The sequence below is a fragment of the Vombatus ursinus genome, unplaced genomic scaffold (genome assembly GCF_900497805.2).
Source record: "Vombatus ursinus unplaced genomic scaffold, bare-nosed wombat genome assembly UNPS02014841.1, whole genome shotgun sequence".
Taxonomy (NCBI): domain Eukaryota; kingdom Metazoa; phylum Chordata; class Mammalia; order Diprotodontia; family Vombatidae; genus Vombatus; species Vombatus ursinus.
The window spans coordinates 40,469,014-40,495,929 of NW_020954619.1; positions in this window are offsets into that span (position 1 = coordinate 40,469,014).

Sequence of the window (26,916 nt, forward strand, 5' to 3'; positions counted from 1 at the left end):
TTTTAAAAAAATCTAATGGGACACTGCTTCCCTATTAAGGATTAGCAACAAGGAAAAGCAGATTAAATATGTATATATGTGTATGCTCATGTGTATGTACATATGCACACATATGCATAACATATATGTTTATACAGTATACATATATTATATGCTATGTATATTATGTATGTGTGTATGCACATACATATTTCCCCTACACAAACAATATTTAGGTTTGGTCTGATCTCTCCTCTCTGAAGAGAGAAGAATATGCCAGCCTCATGGCCCCACTCATCTCCTGAAAGGAATAAAAATCTTTCTTGGAGAGGGGTTGGAGAGATTCCAGAGCTATCTAGTCATACCGTCCTTTGAGTCACATTTAGACAGGCCCATATATATATCACGTATTTGCATGGGCAACATGCATACCTTATATCCATACATTTATGCATGCATGCATGCATGCCCTGAATTAATTATCTAAATATTTCTTATAAATGTGATAGATGTTATGCTAAGCCATGGTAATGCAAAAATAAAATGACAAATAGATCCAATCCTCAAGAAACTTATATTGTGTAACTATAATATATTGCAAATAGTAATAATAATAGTAGCTAACATTTATATGGTGAACTAAAGATGCAAATCACTTTACATATTACTTCATTTGATCCTCTCAACACCTTTGTAAAATAGGTGCTATTATTTTCCAAATTTTATACATGAGAAATAATACAAATTATAAAAATTAAGTGCCTTGGGGAAGGTCACACAGATAGGATAGTAAATATCAGAGGTGGTATTCAAATCCAGTTTCTCTGATTGCAGATCCAATAATTTCTCCATTGCACCTTTCTATTTCTCTCAAACCTGCAAACTTTTCAAAAGAGCAAGGATAAAAAAAAACAAACACCTTGTAGAAAGCATACAACCTTCGGTCAGACAAACATACTACTTTTCTTTCCCTAACTCCAGAATGTGTTGACAGAGTCTAATTAAAAGCTTAACCAAGGTTTAACTTCAGCATTAAAAAAAAAAAGATTAAAGACAAAGCAAAACTAAAACAAACAAATAAACAAAAAACCTGAAACAATGCCTGGAATAGATAGGACCTGAAGACAGAAAGAGGAGAAAAAGAAAAGGTGAAAATTATCCACATTTACTTTTCATAGGGCAGAAAGATTTCATGCACCTTCTTATTTTTAATATAAATGACAATCACCTAATTATGTGGCTAATGTCTCATACTGTTAAGTGTCAAAGATGGAATCATCACAAAGCAATTAAATTCAATACAACAATCAGTGTAAAGTGCCTACTATGTGTCAGGAACCCTTCTAAGAAGGACATGGATGATCTGAAGACAAAAAAGTGAAGCACGCTCTGCTCTCAAGTAGCTTACATTTTTTTTCTATTGAGGCTGTATATCATATACATAAGTAAATAGTCATACAATATATACACAGTAACAAAATAATTTCAAGTGGAAGAATATGCTAATAACTAGAGAGATAAAGGCTTCTGGTGAGACGTGGCACCTGAGCTATTTCAAAGGAAGCTAAAGCAAACATAATATAATTCAAGTCTTTTCATGTGAGACCAGATCACATTTTCTCTTCCTATCAGCATAACCTAAATATTTAGAAAAGCTCCTCTTCTGATAATATATATGGTTTAAGGAAGATCAAATGAATTGTCTAATGTCATAAATCTGAGAAAACTGGATCATGAGTAGTGGTATTGTAGTTTGACAACTTCCTGGTAGAGACCGTTTTGAGAATGGGCAAATACAAGTGGAAAGAATTTTAAGCCTTCATTCAGAATTAGATTCTAGTTGACTGAACCACCATACAGAGATAACTTAGTTACTCTAGGAAACACATTTCTGTTTCCAAGGCTCAATGCTTTTAAGTGTTTGGATTGTCACAAAGGCTCAGGCATTAATTGAGATGACTGGTTTGAATTCCTTGTCTCCCAGGTAAATGCAGCAAAGCTCACTCTCTTCCCCAACCTCCTGGAGGGCCCCTTGTTTTTGTGAGCTCCAAGCATGGCAGTTGTTGCTTAGGCAGCAATCACACCTTCACAGACCACATCCCAGCTCCTTCAGGCTATTTTTTGTCTGTCATTCTTAAATTTATTAGGGCCTCAGAAATCCTTGTCTTTCCCCAGACTTCCTTCTCTTCTTCTCCTCTCTCAAAGTAAATAATTATCTTTTTAATCTTCTAAAGCAAGCCCTAGCACAATTTAGTTGTCAAGACAACTACTGGATATTAATTTCCAGACTCTCTTTAGAAGTTGATCTGTTATTGCTCTTTTTGAAAAGATTTCTGCTTCAGGAAAAGGATACCTCAGCTTACAAAGGTTACTTTTCTTTCTCCCCTCATCAGACCTTAGTGAAAAGAAATGTTGATTTTCCTGGCTAGCCACCCTCCCTGGACATCAGAGATCTAGAAATGGAAGCTACCTTAGAAATCATCTCATCTAAGCCCTGACCTTAAAGATGAGCAAAGTGAGATCCAGAGGTATTAAATGATCCCCTTGGTATAACACCACTTCTAAGTATCTGAAGTAGGGTGTGAATCTGAGTCTTTTTAATGCCAAGTTCATTGTTCTATCCATTTGACCACCCTCTGTTGAACCCAGGTGTAATAGAAAGAGTATTGAACTTTGAGACTGAGCTTCTATTTTTGGTACTTACACATACATCTCTATAATTGTGAGCAAGTCACTTCATTTCTCGGGCTATTAGTTTCTCTATCTATAAAAGGAAGGGTTTGGACTTAGCACATGGATTCTTAACATGCAATTAGTATGATGACCTCCTTTGGCAATCTGAGAAAGCCTGTAAACCACATTTTCAGAAAAACAAAATGTTTTTAAATGTATAAAATAAAATACATAGGATTTCAAAGGAAACCAATTCTATTGAAATATGTTTAATAGAATATTTTAAAGAACCAAGTTCATGGAACCCATGTTAAGAATACCTGGACATGATTTCTAAAGCCCCTTTAAACCCTGTCATTCTAAGATTTTTGATACCTATTTCTCATAAACTCTTTCATCTAGGGAATTTTATGGCATCTAGTTCTGTCAGGAGTAACACACACACACACACACAAACACACACACAGATAGAGAGACAGAGACAGAGAGACAGAAACACACACAAAAACAGAGAAAATGAGACAGAGAGGGATATTTTAATTTCCTGAAAGTAAATCCAATATTAAAACAAAAAGAACTTTATGCTATGGGTATTGAGATATCATTTCATTCACAGTATTTCTCATGTCCAATATGTTAACACAAATATGAATTTTTTTTCTATTTTTATTTGCTATGTGTAGTTAATATGACAAATGCCTGGGATTGGACTTGGTTCATGGCCCCTTCCCTTACAAGATGATCCAGAATCACACAATCATAGAATTTCAGAATTGAGAATTGAAAGAGATCTTAGAGGTTCAACTGTCAACTTCAAAAATTCAATTTAATTTGACTACTATTTTAATAGTATTTTATTTTTCCAATTATAGGTAAAGATAATTTTTAGAAAATTTTGAGTTCCAAATTTTTCTCCTTCTCCTTTTCTTCTCCTCTTCCCAAAACAGTAAACAGTTTGATATAGGTTATATATGTGCATCATGTAAAACATATTTGCATATTACTCATAGTTATGAAAGAAGAAACTGACCAAAAGGAAAAAAATGGAAAAAATAAAGTGAAGATAGTATGCTTCAATCTGCATTCAGAGTCCATCAATTCTTTCTCTGGGTGTGGACAGCATTTTGCATCAAGAATCCTTTGTAACTATCTTGGATCATTGTTTTGCTGGAAAGAGCTAAGTCCATTTATAGTTGATTATCACACATTGTTGCTGTTACTATGTACAATATTCTCCTGGTTCTGCTCATTTCACTTTGTATCAGTTCACATATATCTTTCCAGGTTTTGATTCAATTCATTTTGACAGATAATTATTAAACATATACTATGTGCAAGACACTGAGGTAGGCTCTGGAGATAAAATAAATAGACAAAAATAAAACAATACCTGTCTTCAAGGAACTTACATTCTACTATGATGATACATGTAATGGAGAGACCTAACAAGGCAGGATATAAAGGCAAGTGAAGATCAAAATGGTTATGATACTCCATTCCTATAGAATTAGAATTATGAGTTATAACTAATATATATATATATATACACACACACACACACACACATATATACATACATACCTATATACATACATATATAGGTATGTATGTATGTATTTACTCTCCATTTGGGGTCTGAAGAATTATTAAGTTTCTTTTTTGCTTAATGAAACAGATATGTTAAATCGAGAAAGGGGGCAATATGTATAGAAACACTAAAGAATTAGAAGATACCCAGAAATGGACATAGTGGGATACAGATCAAAAGAAGAAAGGAATCAGAAAGGGACAGAGACATGATGAGAAGAGCAAATTCATACTCTTCCTTAAGGGCAAGAACATATCTTCCAATTTTCTTGTTTCCCCCTCAGTGTCTAGCAATGAAAACATGTCAGTTGATTTATGTGTTGGCAAGGTCCTGGATTATCTCAAAGATATGGAATGCTTGTATGCCTGACTATAGTATTTAGAAAAGAGAATAGAACATTACTTCTCACATTTCTATTGGACTCCTGCTCCCCAATTCTCTAGGTAAAAGAATTCGCCTCAGCCATTTATATCACTTCTTTAAAATTGCTGTGTGGGCCATTTTTACTTCTCTTTTCCCCCTGTGTATGCACTGGCTAACCCAGGAGAAATAGAACTTATTATATTATCTCCCACTTCTCCTGTACCCTTCTGTAAGTCCAGTTGTCATATATCAGAAAGAAAGTTGTATTTCAACTCAAAGAGCATCCATTCAATTAATTGCTGGTTTTGACACCTACTGCCTGTGTGACCCTGGATAAATATTTGAATTCTTTGTACTTCAGTTTCTTCATCTGTAAAATTAGGGTTTAACTAAGACTTTTGATCTCTAAATCTAGGGTCCTACAATTTGCAAAATGAGGGAACTGGACTAGACTAGCACTAAATTTTCTTCTAGTGTGATCGAGAATTATTTAAAGAGTAATAAAAGTATTATTGTATTGCCTTGTTGCAGTGAGGTGCTGACTGAGATTATTAGTAGAGGATCTAGTCATCACAGATACAGGCCTTTTCTAGCTCCATTCTGTGGTATGTGTATATGAGCAGAAAAGGTGGATAGTAAGATTAATCTTCTTGTTCTTGTTGTTGTTTGTCCTTTGTTCTTGAAGAAGACCATGACTTCAGGAAAATGATGCCATGACTTGCAAGTGAATTGGATTTAAGGGCTATGCAAAGGACTTTGCAAAGTCACCAGCCTCACTTTCTCTGGAGCCATTTGGGTCCAATGGCAAGACACAGATCAGGACAATTAGAGATGGCCTCCAGGGAGAGTAACCTATAGTTTGGGTTAAGAAAGGGGCAAAGAGTTTGAGAGTAGAGGTAGTGATGAAATAAACTGATTCACTAAGGGGTTGAGATTGGGAAGAGGAAGATGGTCTGGAAAATACTGACAGGTGGAGAAATTTAATAACTTTAGGAGTTGTGAGACAAAGGGAGTGATAGAATGTAGAGAACTGTGATCATATAAAAGACCTGGTGAAATTTTTAAACATGGAAGTAGAATCCAAACCTTAGAAATATGAGTTCAGTGTTCCAAGTTTCTATCTTTCTCCTTAATAATTATCATGCAACTATTAAATAACTACTGTAGATAGAGCACTATGTTAGTTGCTTTTGACAAGGTGGCATTTTAATAAGACTTTCCAAAGTCTTGTGGGCTAGTAGAACCTTGAAGTCATTCACATTATACTGCTCTGTATGTTCTTATATGCAAAGGGATAAAGTGGAGCAGTGGAAAAATTAAGATGTAAAGACCTTCTCTTTTAGTTTTGCCTCAACTGCTTACTATCCATGAGGCCTTGGGCAAATCATTCAACATTTCTTGACCTCAGTTACTTCAATGGGGAGGTTGGACCAGATGACTACTAAAGCCTCTCATAGATCTAAGTCTAGAATTCTATGCCACTATACACTTGAGTTGAAAAAGCCCAAACTCATTAGCTAAAGCTCTTAGCTTAAGCAAAAGATAAAAATCAGATATGGGGATAAAAGGGATTTAGAGGATATATAGTCCAACCCACTAATTGCACAGGTGAAGAAACTGAGGCCCAGGAAGCTTAAATGATTTGTGTAAGATCACACAGGTAGCAAGTATGGAGGCCCAATTCAAATGCAGGTCCTCAGACTCCAAGTCCAGTGCACTTTTTGAGGGACAGCTATGATCTGGCATTGATTTTCCTCCTCTTTGGGGACCATTATAGATTTTTAAGGTTGAGGAGTAGAATTTGGGGAAGGGCTAGCCAATCATTTTATAAATATTTAGCCTGACAATTCTGAATTTTCCTGTCTTTATGTATCTATCAAAACTAATGGAGATGTCAGACTTGTTTCTATCTACTAATGTGGTAATTGAGTTTTCCTTCAGACTATACACACATACCACAGCACCTCATAGTCTCCAGTTGTTTTCCCTTAAGGGCAGGTCCATCACCAAATGGATTTGTTCCTGACTTTTAAAGACACCAACTCCTTTGCACTTAAAAAGATGCCAGGCACAAATCCAATCTGATTTTGCCCTTGAATTTGATGGCTCAACTTAGTTCCACATGAAAGGTAGTACATGTACAGACTAAATAATATCTGATTCTGAAGCCCAAATCAGAATGCTGCCGTTGTTGGAATTCCTACTCCTCACCTTCCCCTCCCCTCTCTCTAGCTTCTCCAATAAATATCCAGGAATCAAGTTACACATTTGGCATGGATTATAATTGGTGAAGAGGCTAGTCTTCTTTACCTCATCATATTGACCATTACTGGAGGCAAAGTAGTGACTTTCAGCAGCTAATGATGTGACACATTCAAGGGCACATGTGGTTTTCAATTCCAGTAGCTAACAAATAGCTAGATGTTGCATTTGATTTTGTCTTGGATTCCTGGAAGATTTCCTTATAGTTTTGAGATCAAATACTGGAGCTCATTTTAAATCTCCTCTCCCAGCATCCCAGAAACAAGGAGCTTCAGATATGTTATTTTAACTGTATGACAAAAAGGCATTATAAACATCTATCTCAAAGCAAATTATATACTTGTTTGCCAAAGCTAAATAATTCAATTTTCTTCTCTAGAAGTTGCCTCTAAATTGAAGCTTCCCATCTTCTTATGTTGTTTGGTAGCCCTGGGAAGAGATATTTTGATCTTCACTGAAAAGACACTCTTAAGATTTAAAACCCCATTGGCAGTTTTGTGAGTACATGCATGAGTATTTGTATTCTGCATGTTTTTATGACATTGTTTTCCTTCTGACAGTTTTATTCTGATTTAGGTTGGAGTTGATATGATAGAGATGTAGCTCTTTGTATTGGAAAGAAGCTTGGCCCTGGCCCTGGCTGTTTAGTCAAGGGAACTGAGTTTATGTCTTGGCTCTGGCACTTGCTATATGACTTATATAATAAGTTTTGTTTTCGTTTGTTTGTTTGTTTGTTTGTTTTTGTTTTCATTTTTAATTTGTCTATTTTCCTTTGACCCATGCTTTCAGGTTCTGAGTCTCACCCTCACTTTTCTCCAATTTTCTGGTTTCAGTGACTGCATCCACAATGTCCATGTAGTGTAAATGAAATCATGTATGGGCAAGTGCTTTGTGAGCCAAAATGTTATATGAATATCTGCTAGTGACTTTATTAGAAAGGCACAATTCGTGATTAGTCGGAGCTTATTTGTACAAAAGTTTAGACTGGGTGGGGGGGAAGGTCTTATTTTATGAGTATTTACAGAATGAAGCCATTTATCCAAATAAGTATAGGCCCTTAAGAAAATGCACAACTCTTTTCTTATGTGCTGAACAAGTGAATGTGTCGGAATAAGTTTCATGTTAGAAACACACTATTGCCTGACTATAAAGTCAGTCTTAGGGATCTATACCTTGGATCCAGTTAAAACAAGACAGTTTTAGATAGAGCTAATTTCAACATTTCCAGAGTTAACTTCCCTTGGATACCATGTTCTGGTTTCATACATAATTTCATTCTATGGTAAATAGTGTTTCAAAGAAGAGTCAGCATGTCGTAGCAAAAACTTTTGGAGTCAGAGGGAAGTACAGTAACTTTTCAAGGCCTATCAAAATATAATCTTTACTGAACTTGTGTAGACTTTGTGAACTCATTTATATTAACATCCTGAAGTAGGCCCTAATTTAAGTAGTGACTGCAATTCAATTCAATTAAATCCAACACACATTATGCAAGTGCCCATTATACACCAGGTACATGCAGGAAATTGAGATTGCTCAGTTGTTCTCAGTCATGTCCAAATCTTTGTGACTCTATTTGGGGCTTTCTTGGCAGAGGTACTGGAATGGTTTGCCATTTTCTTCTCCAGTTTATTTTACAGATAAGGAAACTGAGGCAAACAGAGTTAAGTGTCACACAGGGTCACACAGCTGGTGAGTGTCTGGGGCTAGATATGAACTTAGGGGTGGAGCCAATATGGCACAGTAAAAGCAGTGACTTGCTTGAGTTCTCCCCCAAACCCCTCCAAATACCTATAAAAAATGGCTCTAAACAAATTCTAAAGCAGCAGAACCCACAAAAAGACAGAGTGAAACAAATTTCCAGCCCAAGACAACCTATATGGTTGATCAGAAAGGTATATTGCATCGGACTGGGAGAGGAGCCCAGTTCGGTGTGGGTGCACAGGCAAGGCAGGCCTCAGTGAACCTGGAGCAGGCCTCAGATGACTGAATCATGGGCAGCTGTGGCAGTTTCTAGAACTCTCAACCCACAAACGCCAAAGACAACTTAGAAGGTCAATGGGAAAAGTCTGTCTGCGGTGAGAGAGAGAAGCTTGGTGATCTTAGCTCTAGTTCCTGAGCCTGGCCCTGGGGCAACAGCTGCTTCCTGAGCTTCCGGCCCACAGACTGAGGGGGAATCACGTGGCTGATGAGAGGGGGATTGCAGAGATCTCTTTGCTGGTGCAGGATTCTCTTGCTTTGCCCGTGCTTGGATCTGGGTTGCAGTTCTGGGTGGTGGTCCTGGGGCTAGGAGGAGCACTGGCATGGTGGAGCCTGTAGTGGCTGGGGAGAGGAAATCTCCCTTACAGTTCCAAGACAGAAAAGAGTGCTTGTGGTCACTCATAGACCAGAGCACAGGCCAGGAAAGGAGTAAACACCTCACCCTTGATCATAGCACCTTGGAAGAGCTGAAAAAAATTATAGGTCCCTAGAAGTATCTCTAAAAACAGCTGCACAAAACCCCCTAAACTTGGGACACTACATTCTCCACATTGGAAACAGAAGCCTACCTTAACAAAGAATTTATAACTCAAGTAATTGACTGGGATCATGAGCGAGCAGTGCAAAAAGAGTCAGACTGTAGGATCTTACTTTGGTGACAAAGAAGATCAAAACAGACAACCAGCAGAAGACAACAAAGTCAAAACTCCTACATCCAAAGCCTCCAAGAAAAATATGAATTGGTCCCAGGCCATGAAAAAGCTCAAAAAGGATTTTGAGAAGCAAATAAGAGAAATAGAGGAAAAACTGAGAGTGATGCAAGAATATCATGAAAAACAAGTCAACACCTTAAAAAATAGCCTAACCCAAATGGCAAAAGAGGTCCAAAAAGCCAACGAGGAGAAGAATGCCCTAAAAAGCAAAATTGGCCAAATGGAAAAGGAAGTCCATAAGCTTACTGAAGAAAATACTTCCTCAAAAATTAGAATGGAGCAATTGGAAATTAGTGACTTTATGAGAAATCAAGACACTGTAAAACAAATCCAAAAGAATGAAAAAAAAGAAGACAATGTGAAATATCTCATTAGATTTGAACTTAGGAAGATGAGTCTTCCTGACTTCAATCCCTGCACTCTATCTACTGTGCCACCTAGCTATCCCAGGAAATAGAGATGCTAAGACACAAAATAGTTCTCAGATCTCAAGAAGCTGATGTGAATCCATTAAAAAACACTGATGGATTTTGGAAAATAAAAATACTAAATAATGTATAATTTCCTTCAATTAAAAATATTACCATTCATCCACTCACAGCTATCAAAACTGGTCAAATGGAAAAGTCATTTGTGTCCAAAAGAGTAATCTATGTATTTTGAAAATAGTAGCATTCATTCTTTCTTCCTTTTTTTATTCTTTGTGTTTAGAAAGCAGAAAAGAAACTACCTTTATTTAGTAATCCCTTCAGAATTGCAACAAATTGGGAACAATTTAAGTGTTTAAGCATGATAAACATAGAATACTTAAATATTAATCATACTTAATTCAAAAAACATTTATCAAGCACATACTATTTTAAGACACTGTGCTAAGCACTTAGAATGTGAACACATGCAAACACACACACACACACACACACACACACACACTTTCAAGGAGCTTTCATTTCCTGGAGGCAGCAGAGAGGATAAAACATGTATGCCTAAAAGTAGAAGCAAAATATAAACAAAATAATACAGAACAATTTCAAGAAGCAGAGTGTCTATCTTATTATGTTTTCTTTGAAATTTTGCTGGATCTGTGATTTCTTCAATATGAGAATTTTCACTGTGGCCCTCAAAACATTTACATGCTTTCTAATGGTATATTATTGTTGTCTGTACCATTCTCTAAGTCCCCTAGAGAGATTCTTTCCAACATATTTGAAACCCTCTCTGGTTATTTTAGTATTTGAAGATATAAGTGAGCAAATTACATTTTTGGCCCCACTCTATATATTTTCATAACTCATTCTGTGAAGTCTTTTCCTCTACTTCTCTTGTGGAAGTCATCACTGATGATAGTCTATAACCTATTTATACTCACCATGTATCTTTCTTTTGCCTTTTGGATCAGTTGAAATGTTATTTCTTCTAAGATCCATGACATTACATGACAAATAGCCATACAATATCACTAGGAAAATATTTATGGGGGGGAGGGAAGATGAGCATTATGAGGGAAGGAGTAGTATGAGATAAAATGAAATTACCAAACTATTTCCTATATACTACAAGTTTTTACTTCTCTTCTGACTAAATTCAAAGCCCATATTATTTCTTTCTCATCTATAGTGCTTATGTAGGACATATGTAATGATGGATTTACTCCAAGAACTCTGCATATAACTCTATGTCATAATCTGAACAATATGCATTTATCTTCTACTTTGTTTTTCAAGTATGTTTAAATGAATATAAGGGTGCCTTTGCTTTCTAGTCTGCTATTTAATTAGCTCCAGATCTTTTATGGGATTGGAAATTAATTGATTAATCAATCAATAAACATTTTAAGAACCATGTCACTAGAACAATTTCTTGGTTAAATAATTATAGAAAATACCTGAAGGGCATGATATCAGCAGGCAAATTTAAATTTTTCTCCTATGTTCATTGGAGACTTATTCATGTTGGTTTCAAAAGTGGGCAGGTGGAGTTATATTGGCTATTAGTGGTGGGAAGGTGAATATTATTCTATTTGCTCTTATAATGAAGAATCCAAAGAGGATAAAAAGTATATTTGTATCTATATGCTATTAATTATAGACATTTCAGTGATCTGAAATATTTGATAAAGATTTAAAATCCATTTATTTAAACCCATACCTAGACAAGAATTCCTTCTATGAAACACTGAATAATTGGTTATCTAATCTTTGCTTAAAGACTTCTAGTGAAAGAGAATCAATTACCTCTCAAAAGAGACCATTCTTTCAGACAACTTTTGTTCTTAGAAAGTTTTCCTTACATCAAGCCTAAATTTGCCCCTTTGAAACTTCCGCACATTTTTCTTACTTCTACCTTCTGGGGTCAAGTACTTAGTTTTCAGATTCCCTTGAAATACTAAGTAGCTTTACATGATATTCATATAGTATTCTTTCCAATCCACCTTACCATCTTTTGAACCTGTTCCAATTGTCAAAATCTTCTTAAAATGTAGCACCTAAATCTACATGGTATGATAAGACTTTCAATTCTTTTGTTCCTAGTACCATTTGTCTGCTAATAAATCCTGAGATCATTTAAATTATCTAGCTAAGCTCCTGTATTACCATCTAACTGCATCTTGTCATCTGAACAATATGTTTTTTTCATCCACTTTGTTTTTCAATTTTTTTTTGGTAAGCTTATTACTTGCAAATAAGTCATAGTGAATTTGAAGCCTTTGAGATCTTTTATACACAAATTTGTTAAAATAGAAGGTAGTCATCTCTATTATTATTATTTATGAATATGATCACTTAGACTTTGCCAGATCTAATTTTCTCTTTCTCAAATTCACCAATATCTCCATCAATCCTATTCCCACATTTTTTCAATGAATTATTTTCCAAAGAAAAGATTGATGCTTTGTCATGAATATCTTTGTCTAAAAATTTCTTCATAATAGCATATCTATTCCTCTGCAATTCTCTTCTCATCCTCCACCATGGTCTTTGAGGAAAAAGAGGTTAAGATCTCTGAAAACTAGAACATTTCTCTGTCCCTGTCCTGACAGAAAAATTGTGTGAGAAAGTCATATCCAACTCCCATAAAAGAGGAAACAAGGACACTGTAGATAAATGTCATCAGCTGGAATATCTGCTGGGACTTCTGCCCTGGAGGCTAGAAATTACCCACAGAGTATTTTGTTTAAAGGAGATAAGGAACAGAAAGTTAGTTAGAAAATCCTTTCCTACCTGTTGCAGCTATCCAAAACAAATCTATTCTTCAAGGCCTAGTTCAGTTCACACATCCTTCATTAAGCCTTTACTTTCACTTGAACTCTACCCCTTCATTTTTCTGAATTCCATAGTATTTGTCTTTACTACAAACATTAATACTTAATCTTGGATTATTTAGCTGCTTCTTCACAAGTGTATCTCTTATCTTTCTAGTGAAACTAAAAGTTTCTGGAGAGCAAGAATAGTGTCTCCTACCATTTTATTTTTTCCCCAGATTTTATTATACTGGGTAGTACAGTGCAGAATTTAGTAAATGATGAAACAAAATCTTGTTTAATGAATTGATTGTACTACCCAGGTCACCATCTGGAATATTAATGAGCATGGGTGAATCCTATAAATAATATGGGATTTTAATGACAATGAATTAAAAACATTATGTTCTCATGCTTCCTTGATCACTTATTCTTTCCTTCACTCACTTGGTAAATTCATTCATCCTTCTCTCAACACTCCAGACATATCATCAGGGATTGATTTTTACTTTTTGTTGTATTCTCAGTGCTTAGGCCAGTGCCTAGTAGGTGCTTAATAACTATTTATTTACTGACTGAATACACATTTCATTTTTGCATTTTTCTTCCTAGGTACCAAGTTGCAACATGCTATAATGGATAGAGAGTTAGCCTTGAAGTCTGGAAGATATTATCTCAAGCCTCTGTCATATACTGGATGTGTGACCACAGGCAAGTTAGTTAACCTCTCAGTGCCCCCAGGCAACTCAAAGATTAAAAGAAAGTGCTGACCTGCAGTGAAGGAGTTTTGTCATTTAGGAATTCACAAGTCTACTGATTACTCCTACCCCTTCTTCTGCCTCTATCCCTTTCCCTATCCTTATTCCCATCCCTATCCACATCCTAATCCTTCTCCCTCTCCCTATTCATCATCAACATAACATACATTTGGGAAAAAAAAAAACAGATAGGTCACATTGGAAAAGTAAGGGATATTAGTTGGATACCCACAATATCTGAGAAAAATCTGAGGAAAGACTTCTACTTCATTGGGTAGAAACTTTAAGAAGGATTAGAAGGACATGGGCAAAAATGCCAGAGAGGTAGAAGGCCTGAATAGGCTCTATTCTACACAGATAAGGGTATGATGAGATTGTGGATGTATTAAAGCAGTTTCCTCCATCTCTACAAATTCCTAGTTTTCTTAAAAGAATATTCAAGTGCCAGATACTAAATGAGAATCCTAGTTCTTTGCACTCTCTCCCTTTTGAAATCACTTCATATTATTTAGTACATACATAATAATTTCCTATCTATGTATTTGTTGAATCCTCCCAAAGAGGTGTATAAGGAATTCAGGGAAGACTAGCAACTCTGGTGTGAGGGCTTGCTGAGCCCTTTCAGGACTGCTCATCCACCTTTGGTGTACACCTGTCCCTCAACTCTCATTTGTGGCTCCTAGCATCTGCAACATGCACATTGGCCACACCCCACTGGCAGATGGGTTAAACCAGTTGAAGAGTAGCTGACAGACTTCCAATCTGTCAGGGAGTTAATGGGGTGTGAGGACTTCCCTTGGTAGAATAGGTAGATAAGAACAATTTGTTCCAATGGCCATGAAAGCAACTGAAGCAGGTGCTGTGGAGTGCTTAGAGCTTGGTCATACAATGAAGACACTAAGGCCATCTGCTGCATCCCAGTGCATTACCAATTGTCTTCATTTTCATTTTGTTGCTGGATACCAATGACTCTGGAAAAGAGAGAAAGACTGACAACATTGGGCAACTCTGCCACAGTAAAATGCAAATATTCATAAGTCAAGACATCACCCATCCTCTACCATCTTACTACTTAACTATTTTACTGTCTTACTCTCTATTTCTCTTTCTTACTATTTAACTATTTTACCTATCTTGAAGTTCTTTGATGATGGTGAGTGACAAAGCAGCAGGTGTGGATAAATTAGAAGCTGTAGCCATAATCTAGCACTCAGGCAGCTCAGGGCATTGGGGCATTTTCAGCTCCCTGAATGTCTAGTATTTAATATTTTAATTTAATATTTAATTTCTCCCAATTACATGTAAGAACAATTTTAACATTCATTTTCTAAAATTTTTGAATTATAAATTCTATCCCTCTCTCTCCTTCTAACCCTCACTGAGATGTTTGCACTTCAGGCCAAACCTCCACTACTGGAGATATGGTCTTTCCTGAGGTCTTCATAGATTGTCTTAGGAGGACAACTGCTTTACCCTGACTTTTGTTTATTTCTGCTGCTCTATGTTCCCTCTGAAGTGATGTTCTGTCTATTTTTGTGGAAGAAATTTGAAGAACCAAAAGTTTTCTGACTTACTCCATCATCTTCTCAAAATCCCCTCTGGAGTTCTCATTTCTTGTTTAGTAGCTTCTGAAATGCCCCATTATTTTCATCAAACCAATCCTGATGTTTGCAAGTGTTCTGGCCCAGGTGAGCTGAAGGAGACATACTTATTATTGATAAGGACATAATCCTGGAGAGATGGGCTGAACACTTCCAAAATGTTCTCAGCAGACCTTCATTAATCAATGCTGAAGCCATTGACCATATGCCTGAGGTTCTAGTCAATCCCTCTCTAGCTGAACTTCCAATGGAAGAAGAGATATTGAATGCCATTAGGTTCCTCTCAAGTGGCAAAGTTCCTGGTTCTGATTCCATCTTAGCAGAGATCTCTACAAGGCATAGGGTTCATGGCTCATTCAGAAGGTGACTGAAATCTCCTGTATTATATGGCAAGAGGAGACTATCTCCCAGGAGTTCAAGATGCCTACATTGCCCATCCCTATAAAGAAAAAGGAAACAGGCTGTCCTATGACAATCAAAGAGGCATCTCCCCCTTAATCATTGCTGGCAAGATTCTTGTGTGAGTCCTCTTTAAGAGGCTAATTCTACACCTGAAAGATGTTCATCTGCCTGAGAGTCACTATGGCTTCAGAAAGGACTGAGCAATGACTGACATGGCATTTGCTGCCTGACAACTCTAAAAGACAAATGCCAGGAGCAAAACAGAGGTCTGTATGCAATGTTCATTGACTGGACCAAAGCCTTTGATACTGTCAGCTGTGAGGGCTAATGGAAGATCATGGCAAAATTTGGTTTCCTGGAGAAGTTCATCACTATTAAATGCCAGTTTCATAATGGCAAGCTTGCACAGGTTCTGGGTGAAGAACAATGCTCTTGGACTTTCCCAGTCATCAGTAGAGTGAAGCAAGGTTGTATGCTTGCTCCCACGCTTCTAAGCATGGCATTTTCCATGATGTTGTCAAATGCTTTCAATAAGGATGCCAATGGCATCAATTTCAACTACCTCACTGATGGTAAACTATTTAACTTGAAAAGGCTATAAGCCAAGATCAAAGTGGAGGGAGAGTTGGTGTGTGATTTCTTGTACACAGATGATTATGTACTCAGTATAGTCTCTGACACTGAGATGCATTAGAGTATGGATCAATTCTCTGCCACTTGTGCTAATTTTGGCCTGACAAGCAACACCAAGAAAACAGAGGTCCTCCACCAGCCAGTACAGCGCCATCCATATGCAGAACCATTGGAGTAAATGGAAAAAAAATAAATGCTGTCAATAAGTTCACTTACCTTAACAGTATTTTTTCTAGAGCTGTGCACATAGATAATGAAGTTGATGCATGCATTGTTAGAGCTAGTTCAGCATTTGGGAGGCTTGAAAGTGTGGGAGAGAAGAGATATTAGGCTTCACACCAAACTGAAGTTCTACAGAGCTGTTGTGCTGACTTCACTGTTGCGTATCTGTATAACCTGGGCAGTCTACCAGTGTCATGCCAGAGAACTAAACCGCTTCCATTTGAATTGTCTTAGGAAGAGTCTGAAAATCACCTGGTAAGATGAGTTACTGGACACTGAGTTCCTCTCTCTAGCTGACCTGCCAAGCATTCAGACTCTGCTGTAGAGAGTGCAACTCCAATAGGCTAGCCACATAGCCTAAATGCCAAAAGACTATTTTACAGAAAACTCACACACAAGACAAGTGCTCACACAGAGGTCAGAGAAGGCAGTATGAGAACACTCTCATGTTCTCTCTGAAAAACTTTACTATCGATTGTGAGGCATGGTTGATGCTGGCACAGGACTGCCCAGCAGTCCACAGTGTGCTCACATCCAAGAAGACCCTGTATTCCATGAGTGAAGCAGAATCACAGTAGCACAAATGGAACATGAGTGATGTAGATCCAGAGACATCCCCATCCCAAATGTTCTGATGCACTACTTGTACTGGATCTGTGGTAGAGTCTTCCAAACTTACATTGGACTGATCAGTCACAGTCAGACACACTGTACCTTGACCCCAACATTATGATGTCACCCTCCCAAAAGAACTTAAACTCCTGAGACTTTTTGTCTTTGTATCACCAAAAACTATCTGAATACCTGACATACATTAGGGACTTAATAAGTGTTCATTAAAATGAATTTTTGAAGTATAACTAAAATTCCTTCATTTGATGATTTCTTAAAATGAACTTATTTTATTATCATGGTGCATTTTTTCACCTTCAAAGTTGAGTAAAAAAAAATATTTATTTATTTTGGTGAGGCAATCAGGGTTAAGGGACTTGTGGAGGATCACACAGCTCATAAGTGTCAAGTGTCTGAGGCCAGATTTGAACTCAGGTCCTCCTGACTCCAAGGCCAGAGTTCTATCTACTGCACCACCTAGCTGCCCTGCAAAAAAATTCTTTTTGATTATAAGTGGTAAATGGACCTTCCAATATTTTAAAACCACATACATCATTCAGAATTGCTATTATTTATTTTATATATGATAGATAAAAAATGTGTTAATAAAGCTTTATATAGAAATATTCTTCCTTAGGACAAATTCTATCTGATCAGGCTTTAATTCCTTCAAGAAGTATCTATTAAGCTCCTTCTATGTACCAGGCTCTGTTCAAGGCACTGGAGTAACAATACAAAAATTAAAGAGTTTGGACTAAGAACTTACATTCTAATGCTCTCTCCCTTTATTCAAATTGGATCAAAGTATGGAGGATTTCATCCATGTTTTGAGAAGAACTGAATCATAAACATGTTTTCTCTCAACTTAGGCAACATTTCTGAATCACAGGCTGCAAAAAGCTTGTGGAAAGAACAATTATAATTTATCTTTATATCCACCCTTCCTTATCCAAAGAACAAATTTTGCCAACAGCTAACGTCTGCTGTGATTGATTTCAGGCAAATCTTTCAAAACGAAGTGTCACTCCAGCCCTGAGAAGGGTGTTTGCTAGAATTGTCTAACCCTATCACGAGGAGGATAAGTTTTTAAAAATAGCTAGTGCCAGAAGTTGAATATCTTTGTACAGCTTGTTTTTGTTTTTACCAGAATATGTAGAGAGAACTTAATGAGGTGCCATATGTCAAGTCTGGAGTCAGATTAAAAACAAATAATTAAAATATATCCCTTCCTGATCAAAACAGATTGTGATATGTTGGTGGAAGGAAACTGAATTTGACATGTCATGTTGTGACAGGTTTTTTGAGACAATCAGTCATAGTGTAGCAGTATTGTATTTAAAAGTATAATTTTTGTTTCTGTAGAATACAAAATTTTAAGTCACAATTAATATATCCTGGTGGGACTATTAACCTGTTCTCATGAAATTAGAAAGGCACATATTTCTGGACATGTGGAAGCATCTGAATATCTTGCCTTTGAAACAGTGACTTCACAGAGAAACAGTAATTGTGAGAACTGTGTATCTCATTTCTTCCTACAGGCAGATTAGTGCTAGAGACACAAAGGATTCCTTAGTCAGAATCTCTATTTCCCATATCTTCGATAGAAGATTAAGAAGTAAGCCCCATAGGAAGTAGAAATTGTTTGCATTTGTGGATAAAGTGTTTAGGATTATTGTGGGCCACATTATTGGCTAGCTGAAGTTGTTGCTTTTGTTGTTGTTATCCAGTCATTTTTAGTCATGTCTGACTCTTTATAACCCCATTTGGGGTTTTCTTGGCAACAATACTGGAGTGGATTGCCATTTCCGCCAGCTCATTTTATAGTTAAAGAAACTGAGACAAACAAGGTTAAATAACTTGCCCAGGGTCACACAATAGCCTGAGGTTAGAATTAAACTCAAGAAGATGAGTCTTCCTGACTCCAGGCCTGGCACTGTATCCACTGTGCCACATAGCTTTCTCCTGGAAGTTGTTGTACCTCTCCCATAAATAATGCTATCTTTTGGTCTGGTATCAGTGGGTCCTATTGAACCCATGCCTTTGCGTATCAATTTTCTGGTTGGCCCAATTCAGAAATATTTGGAGGCATTCTGACCCTGGCAGAATGATGTACAAGTCATGTGTACCGTAGCTCAGGGTCAAATGAACTTGATTATCACCCTAGGTAAAGATAAAAACAAGATATCTCTTGTTAAACTGAATGCACAGAGAATAAACTTAATGGAGACAAGGGAATAGCTATATCAGGCCAACAAGTTAACAAGGGTAGCCCAAATAACAATGCTCACTGAGAAGTAAGGCTAGGGATGCCAAGTCTCCTAAGGTCAATGTTGATGAAGTCATCAGGAAACTGGTTTTTCATTCCTAGGACATTTAATGCCTCAATCCTTTGAAAGCATGTGTTCTGTTAGCTGGGAGATACAGTGAAGGTCACCAAGGAAACTTGTATATCTATTAGTGCTAATTGTATTTATGATATAGTAACACTGTTACAGAGCCCTCTGCAGTGACCTCTTACTGGCAATATTGTGTCCCATTAGATGTGTTTGGTAAACTTTTTCAATAAAAGTATCCTAGAAACACATCAAAATAAAACAAAACAAAATAACATCTTCTGAACAAACACCTGTCACTTTTGCTCTATACCAGGCATTTTTGAATGCACCCCTGGTAGTTTTCCTTGTGCTCCACGCATTTAATCTATTTTCTTTTCTGTTCTATTGAGTTTTCTATTGTAGGCTAAATCAACAGTAAGCATCATCTTCAATTCATGAGGTGGCATGTTAATAACAATAATTATAATATTAATAGATAGCATTTGTATAACACTCCAAGATTTGTAAAACACTTTAAATATTATTTGATTTTATCATCATGACCCTATGTGATAAATACTAATATTGTTCCCACTTTATGGATGTAGAAACTGAGGCAGTCAGAGGTTATGTGACTTGCCTAGCTAGTCTCCATATTGTCTTAGTTAGGCAATATTTAAGCTCATATTTGAACATACCTAAGCTCATATTTGATTCCAGGTCCAGTGCTCTATCCACTGTGATACCTAGCTGGCTCTAAGTTCAAAGAGAGGCAAAATGTTTGGTAGAGAGAGAGATGGTCTGGGAATCAAGATGTATAGGTTCTAGTTGTAGATAAACCAGAAGGTATGTGACTTTAGGCATGTGACCACTTTGTGTCTCAATTCTTTTGTTTGTTATATAAGGATGATAAATCGATTGTATCTATGCTTTGCATTTGCATAGTGTTTTTAAACTTTCAGTTTTAAACATCAACTCAATGATTGGAGTCTTAAAACCGTAATAAAACTCATATATTGCATTTCTGTAACACTGAGGTTTACAGATAGCTTTTGAAAGCATTGTCTCATCCTAGGAAGTATAAAGGCAGATATTATGATTATTTCACTGATATAGAAGTTGGAGCTGAATGGTTTCAAGTGACTGATCCAACCTTACATAGTTGATGTGTTTTGGAGCCTAAATTACAACACTAATCTGCTGTAAAATTATTTTTTACAATTGTAGAGGCAATATGTTGTAGTGGATAGAATATTTAGTTTAAAGTCATGAAATTTGTTGTTATTCAATCATTTCAATCATGTTTGACTCTTTGTGACCCCATTTGAGGTTCCCTTGGCAAAAATACTGGAATAGTTTGCTATTTCCTTCTCCAGCTTATTTTACAGAAGAGAAAACTGAGACAGAGTTAAGTGATTTGCCCAGGGTCACACAGCTAATAAGTGTCTAAGGCCAGATTTGAACTCAAGATGATGTGTCTGCCTGGTTTCAGGCATGGTACTCTATCCACTGAGCAACCTAACTGTCCAGATTAAGTCCAAAGCCCCTTCCCATTACCGATAGGCAATGTTATTCTGAGCAAGTTATTTAACCTGTCTCTTCCTCGGTTTTCTCATCTATAAAATTGTGATAACACCTATAGTTACTGACCCTCCTATGGTTATTGTGATGATCAAATGAGATAATATATGTAAAGATTTTGAAATGCTTCATTTTACCTGACTTCTCTGAAGCTTTTGATACTGTAACACCCTCACTTGTCTCCCATGCTACTATTTCATCTTGGTTATCCTACTACCTTTTTACTTGTTCCTTCTCTATCTTATTTGCTGGATCATCATCCACTCTCTGATCTCTGAGTCCAGATGTACCCCAACCCCCAAAACTCTGAGCTTAACCCTTTTCATTCTCTTTTAATAATCTCATGAGCTTATCAACCGAAGGTCCATTTATTGTCTATTTTTGGATGACTCCCATATCTTTCTACTTTGTCTTAATCCCTCCCCTGACCCTTAGTCTAGCACTGCCATCTGTTTCCTGGATATATTTGGTTGACTATCTCATCAGCATCTCAAACTGGGCAAATCCAAAAATATTCCTCCCACTCTTCTGCCTTCTTTGTTTCTGTTGAGTGTATCACCATCCTTCCAGACTCACAGTATCACAAATTCTAAGATATCTTTGGTTTTTCCCTCTCCCTCATTTGCCATACTATATCATTTGCCAAGTTTTGTTTATTCCTATCTCTATAACATTTCTCACATCTATTTCCTTCTCTCTACTCACAAAATCATTTTATTAAGACAGGTTCACATCACTTCTCACTTGAATTATGTCAATAGCTTCTCAATTAATCTCCTTGTTTTCAGTTTCTCCCCTCTCTAATCTATCTTTCACACAAGAATCAATTGAATTGACTTAATTGTCTATAACTTAAAGCTGATGAAAACAGCCAAGAGTTGTTGGTCAACATATTTATTGGTTATAGAGAAAACATTTTTTTCCCTACAAAAAACTCTTACATTGCAGCAATTTAACATCATGATGTGTTTACACTTTCATAGTACATATTGGGTGAGGAGAACACAATTCAGCTCCAGAGGACAGAGAGAAAAGTGACTCGCATGCCATTATTAGTTTGAATAAAAATAGGGGAGTTGAAAAGAAGGGTAGATTTTGAGGAAAGCATGAGATCAGTCTGGAACAAGTTAAGTTTGAGATGCTAAGAAAATGTTGTAGAGGGGACTTTTGGTACAGGTTGGATTAGATGATGGAAGGTGACACTACTACATACGGAATTTTATCATTTTGATTTGACACATAGATTAGTCAAACCTATGTAACAATTAGCTATATTATAAATGGATTCAATTATAGGTATATTTCATTGCTACAGTGTCTTGAGAAATAGAATACTTATTTCATAGCAATAGCAAAGCTGGGACTGTTAACCAAGAAGTAAAGACTTAGTAGAAATCAGAGTACACTTGTGACTTAGAAGACTTATGGAACAGGAAAGGGCAGATTAATTAGACTTTGGGACTTTAGGTTGCAGTTAGGTTTTGGTGTTAATTATTTTCTTCTTTCCTTTCCCATATGAATCAAATTTGAAACACTACTTAAATTTGTCCAATTGCTGTACATTGTACTTATTGGCCTTTGGTTTTATTATGGGCTTCTTAATATTGCCTTTACTAGCTTTAGAAAAGCAACCTAATTTCCCACTCTTAGTGTTTGGTGGTTTAAACTCTAGGACTGACTCATGGTGTCAGTAGGATTGAGTAAACACAAGGGTATATAGAGGTAGCCATGCATGCAAACTATTGGCATAAATAGCAAAACTGAAAACATGAGGGGAAAAGTAGGCCAACCAATCAATATGCCTACTCCTCCTTCTGGTTCAGTGTATCAGGCACTATGAGGGAGGGACATTTTGTATTGGAGAGGATGGTTAGGAAAGCAGTGCCTTCTTGAAGAATACAAGTTCCTAGGAGCTTCAGTAGATGGAAAAGTTGTGAAGTAAAGATGCATAGAAAGGAGAGTATGGGAATATTTGACAGAGGCAAAGGATTTTCCATTGAACTGATAAAGAAGCCCTGAGTCATGGGGATAAAAGGAGGAGAAGAAAGGAGTTTGCTAGCTAGGGAAAAGAATAATGAATGTCTTGTAATGAATGAATACAGAATTGATGTGGGGGCTGTCAGGTTCCACAGTTTGTAGTTTCAAATACTTACGGAATTCTATAAATAGCAATTCTTTTTCCCATTCTTCCTCCCCTCCTCTGCTCATAATAGTTGCCTAGATTCAGCTCTGGCCCCATAACTGTTGACTTACTTGTACCTGAATTTCTTTCTGAAGCAATCTCTCTGTTCACAACTAAAAAGCAGAAGTAGGGTGAGCATTTGGCATTAGACAAACCCATGAGCTCCCTAAGAGCAAAGATTGTGTATATTTTTCTTTCTTTTTCTATATTGCCAAGCCCAATGCCTTTCATACAATCAGACCTAGGTAAATGTTTGTTGAATCAATGTTAGTTTTTGGAATGGTCCCTCTTTCATTTTCTATGACATTCTCACTACAACTAGTGTACTTTTTCCTTAGCACTAGTACCCTCTCACAGCTTAGAAACTTTAGTGATCCTTTGAGGCCTTACATTCCCCATGCTTCTGACTTCTCCTTAGTTATTCTGTTACCCTTTAAAAATGGTCACCATCTATAGGATGGAGTGGCAGAGAAAGGGAAGAAAAAAAGAAAAAAAATGAAATTTACATAATAAATTTATTATATATATAAAAGGAATTGCAAGTTGTACACAATAGATTTGCAGTTTCATGTGCAATCATCTTTTTTATTCTATTATGTTATGTTATGGAAATGTTTGTTTTATTCCATAAATTAAAAATAAAATAAATTTAAAAAATAAAAATAAAATAAAACTTAACTACCCTGGGACCCATTCTCTCAGTCCTTTAAGGTGACTGCAATGAATTTTCTAATTTATAATTAATTTGATGCCAAAGCGTTAATTTCTGATAATGACTTGTTCTGTTACTGGCTGCAGAAATATTTATATTTTTGTATTCCAGGAAATACAATGCCTTAAACCCCGCTCCCCAAAAAAGAAAAAAATGAATGGTAAATTTAAAGAGCTCTGGGATTCTGAGATGAATGACTCTCTTGGTGGGGGTGGGGGGGGCTTTTGGCAGCATCTATAGTCTATCAGACTCAATTCTATGAGGATGTGAACAATATCTTATTTAAATTCTATATCTTCCCCTTGCCAGGAAACAGCATGGTGCTAGGCTCATATAAAGTCAGGAAATCATTCAAAAGATATTTATGTGCTTATTGTGTTTATACCTCTGGGGGGAGGTATAAAATGCAGATAACATACAGCTGGGCCCTGATTAGTCTGACTAATGAATCCCATGAAGTTGTTGCATTTATGTGAATTCATACTATTAAAGTTATAATTGTGTAAAACATGGTCACTTGTTCCAGCTCAATGGAAATATGTAGTGCATAATTTTCTCATGGAATTTATAGTTAATGGTTGTATAGGTAACTCTATAGTTAGTGGATGTGCAGGTAATTCTACAAGACATATAAGCTACAGAAGCACTTAATTGTTATGTGATATTCAAGGGACTTTACTGCTTGGGCAATCAGGGAAGGATATATAACACACAACTGTAAGAAGCCTGTGAAGCCTATGACCCTGTATCCTGTGCATCCCGTGCCAGAGTGAAGGTGGGGATGGCTCCAGGTGTGGGAAGACCCTTTATAATTTCAGATTGCAGCCAATTTATAACCTAATAAATACTCAGGAGATGTCTGAGAAGCTGAGAGGCTAAGTCACTTGTCCAAAGCCACACAGGTCTTGTCAGATTAAAACCCTTGTCTTTCTGACAGCAAACACATTACTCCACACTGACTCAATAGTCAGAATACATATATAACAGGAGCTATTTAATAAATGTTTGAATGAATTTTCATCTAATCATTCTAGATTGGCAGCTACTTGCTGTACTTATATATTAGGTCAGCAAGCATGCTGACCTATCCTACCCTTTCTGCTCCCCCACTACCTCCAATACAAGGCTAACTGATTTCTTAAAATAGAAAGCTCTGCCCTTTTTAGAAAGCAGCTCTTCTTTAAGCTCAGCTCCCAGGGCTAACATATCCATTAGGCAGCACTTTGGGGAATTCTTCTGTCACAGGAAATCAGGAAAGGGAAAGGAGAGTCGACCTTTAGGAGGAGGGTGGACTGCATGGGAAAGAAAGCAAAGGCAGACTCCTTAAAAATGGATTCAGAGGCAGGGAATGGAAATGCTGAGGTGACTGGATAAGAGACAGTTGCTTGTTTAAATTTATTGATGATTCCCCAACAGTGGAGCTCTATCGACACGAGGCAGTGACCTCCTAAGAGTTGCATGGAATTTTACCTTACTGATCACTGGCATGCTTAATTGGGCTGGTGATTCTATTCCACATTTAAACAATGGCTAGATGTTTACTCAGTAGAAGTTGAAACTCTAGCTTTCTCTGGCAAGATCACAAGAGTACCTCACATTTACAAAGTAGACTTCCACTTTTCCAGCTACCTCATCATTCAGTGATTCTTGTTAGGGTACATGTCAAATAGGCAGGGAATCTGCACATGCTGTGTGGAAGTGAGGGTGTCAGCTCTCTTGAAATGAGAGACAGGTAGTGGGACTGGAGCATTCTCTTCTTTGTGCTTGCTACTTCTCCCCAAAACTGGATCTTTTTTTGACAATAAAGCCTATTAGATAGGAAATAAATAATCCATACATGTAAGTTACATCTTAATTTCTGAAATTTGAGGAGTATTTCCCAGGCAAAAGTGATAAACTGCCAGTTCTGTCAGGTTTATGGTTTATTGGTGGTGGGTCAGGTTCCAACCACATTTTTCCATTTGTATTTCTGGTTTGAACAAAGTAGGCAATGGGGAAAATGAAAAAAAAAAATTTTGGGGGTCTAAACCTTAAAATCTTGGGAAAATTTTGCATATGTAGATCTAGACAGTATATCATTGGAAATATTGATCCACTGTGCATTGTTTATATCCATTTATAAACTGGAATGCTGCAATAATTTATACAAAATAATCAAGCCAATGATCCTGAACTATTTAGGGGGTTAATATGGAACTAAATGAAAATCAAACAGTACCCTTTCCATGGTGAGAGTGGCTCTGTCATGCAGTAGAAATATTGAAGACAGATTCTTCTTGAATCTCTCTTACAAGTTCATCATCCATATTTTGCCCTCTATGGATAAGGTGGATCCCAAGGCTATGCTTTTGTCTCTCTCCTCTTCTTACTTTTTCTCTGGATGATCTCATCAGTTCTCATGGATTCAATTAACATCTCTATGTAGATGACTCCCAAATCTGCATATCTAACCCTCATCTTGTCTTTGGATGTACCTCTAACTTTTTGCTATATATACCAAACTGGGTATCTTATAGGCACCTCAAAATTAGCATATCCAAAACATAGCTCATTTTATTTTCCCTTGAATCTGCCCCTTTTCAAAATTTCCCTATTTTTGTCAGGGACAACCACATAGCTTCTGAACCTCAGAATCATCCTTGACTTTTTTCTATTATTCACCATTACCACCTTTCTATCCCATACCCAGTTAGCCTCTAAATCTTTCCAGTTTTTTCTTCTCAACTTCTTTCATATCTTTCCTTCTTCCCTTTGCTCAAATCATCTTCCTCACCAGATTTTGCCTCAACTATTTTAATACCATCCTAAGCAGTCTCCCTTAAAAAAGGCCCTCCTCTGATTAATCCTTCACACACTTGCCAAATGAATATTCCTGAAACAATGGTCTGAATATTATTAATCCTCTGCTCCAAATCAAAAAGATTTAGGGGTCCACCATTGCATTTATTTTAAAACACAAACTCCTCTCTTTGACATTTAAAGTCCTTGATAATATTGTTCCAACTTATCTTTCCACACCTTACTTTGTCTCATTTTCTCTATGTTACAGCCAAATGGGGCTGATTGTTCTCTCCGTGCTTTTGCAAAGGAGATACT